Source organism: Pelophylax lessonae, assembly GCF_965119305.1.
Source record: "Pelophylax lessonae genome assembly, contig: HAP1_SCAFFOLD_1208, whole genome shotgun sequence".
Lineage (NCBI taxonomy): Eukaryota > Metazoa > Chordata > Amphibia > Anura > Ranidae > Pelophylax > Pelophylax lessonae.
Window position 1 is genome coordinate 4,512 of NW_028119175.1, and position 2,370 is coordinate 6,881.

The 2,370-nt window shown below is 45.9% G+C and overlaps 1 pseudogene across 1 annotated transcript; it reads left to right on the plus strand.

The window, feature by feature from the left end:
• The first annotated feature begins 667 nt into the window (after nt 1–667).
• On the plus strand, nt 668–1,969 carry LOC309544141 (annotated as a pseudogene). The gene has a single exon. The product of its transcript is annotated as an uncharacterized misc_RNA (transcript).
• The last annotated feature ends 401 nt before the right edge of the window (nt 1,970–2,370 follow it).

Genomic DNA, 2,370 nt, shown 5'->3' on the forward strand with positions numbered 1-2,370 from the left:
TCTTGGTTGTTCTCCCCCCATCCTCACTCTCTGACCGCTGTTATTCATGACTAAATCATGGACTAAATAAGGAAGTGCGGGACTTCTTGTGTTGGGAAGATGGCAATGAGTGATAGAGGGGGAGGGGACACTCGTCCTATAATCCCCTCATCACTGTCACTCCTATAAAATACAGTTCTCGTTGTTTCCTCACTCTCTGACTAAGGTCCATGAATAAAGAAATGAACTGGTAGGAGATCAGAGGACCCATTTACTAGTTACCTTGAGGGGGGAATTGTAAGATCCTCAGAGACAAAGCTGCCTGATGTGGGCGGAGTCATGGTTTAGGGGAACCAATCTGCTGATGTCTAGTAATGATCTTTGTATTTCTATTTTAGTAGATGGACGGGAGATGAGGAAAACCTCAGAGGATTGCCTCACTTTGTCTCCAGACTGTAAAGTAGAAGATGAGGACATCACACAGTATAGTCCAGGAGAAAACCTGGCTACCTCAAATGTCCATCCGGGACCACACAGTGTAGATGGACCATCGTATTCCTCTTATCCTGGGGAACCTCAGACTGTGAGGGACAGTGCCGGACCATCGTATTCCTCTTCTCCTGAGGAACCTCAGACTGTGAGGGACGGTGCCGGACCATCGTATTCCTCTTATCCTGAGGAACCTCAGACTCTGCGGGACAGTGTCGTCCTTCCAACAGATAATAGGTTCTCCTGTACTGAGTGTGGGAAGTGTTTCCCTTTTAAATGCAGGCTTAATGTGCATAAAAGATCTCACACCAGTGAGAAGCCATATACCTGTCCTGAGTGCGGGAAATGTTTTTCATGGAAATCCACTTTTTCCAGACATCAGAGATTTCACACGGGGGGAAAAGCCATATTCCTGTTCTGAGTGCAGGAAATGTTTTTCAGAGAAGTCCACTCTTTCCAATCATCAAAGATTGCACACTGGTGAGAAGCCGTATTCCTGTGCTGAGTGTGGGAAATGTTTTGCACAGATGTCCTCTCTTTACAAACATCAGAGATCTCACACCGGGGAGAAGCCGTATTCCTGTCCTGAGTGCGGGAAATGTTTTTCAGAGAATTCCACTCTTTCCGTGCATCAGAGATCGCACACTGGTGAGAAGCCGTATTCCTGTCCTGAGTGCGGGAAATGTTTTTCAGATAAGTCCACTCTTTCCGTGCATCAGAGATCGCACACTGGTGAGAAGCCGTATTCCTGTCCTGAGTGCGGGAAATGTTTTTCGCATAAGATCGTTCTTTCCACACATCAGAGATTGCACACCGGTGAGAAGCCGTATTCCTGTTCTGAGTGGGGGAAATGTTTTTCAGAGAAGTCCACTCTTTCCACACATCAGAGATTGCACACTGGTGAGAAGCCATATTCCTGTTCTGAGTGCGGGAAATGTTTTTCATGGAAATCCACTCTTTCCACACATCAGAGATTGCACACTGGTGAGAAGCCATATTCCTGTTCTGAGTGTGGGAAATGTTTTTCAGAGAAGTCAACTCTTTCCACACATCAGAGATTTCACACTGGTGTGAAGCCATATTCCTGTCCTGAGTGTGGGAAATGTTTTTCATTGAAGTCCAGTTTTTCCATGCATCAGAGATTGCACACTGCTGAGAAGTCATATTCCTGTCCTGAGTGCGGAAAATGTTTTGCACAGAAGCACCATCTTTACAGACATCAGAGATCTCACACAGGGGAGAAGCCGTATTCCTGTCCTGAGTGCGGGAAATGTTTTGCACACAAGTCCCACCTTTACAGACATCAGAGATCTCACACGGGGGAGAAGCCATATTCTTGTCCTAAGTGAGAGAAATGTTCCTCACTGAAGTCCTGCCTTCCTGTACATCAGGGGTCCCACACAACCCTCGAGGTGTATTAGTGCCTTGAGTGTGGGAAATGTCTTCTATATGAATGTTGGTGGACATGTGGGGAAGAAGCACACCCTGATATACACCTCAGATATACTCCATGGCCGATTTTCATCATGTAAGAAACACTTCATAAGGAGATCAGAGATCACCAAAGGCATGGATGAAGTGTTGTCCCGTGTTGGCCATTGATAGCAGGAGAAAAATAAAAATGGAGTCATTACCTTTCATTGGCTGAGTACATTTTGTGTGGGAAGATTTCACAAACACTTACAGATCTGGTTGTTATAAATGTGTTGATGAAATGTGACCCGCATTCCTCCAGTCATGGTGAATTGGGATTTCCTAAAATGGTCAGTTCCATCTAGTGACCATAATGTGCTTTCCTGACAGATGTCCATGGCAGGATATGTTTGGGTAGCCCCGCCCTTGTTCCTCCCCCATAAGACCCCACCCCCATAAATGTTCAGGATAAGCCAATGGTTGCGTTCC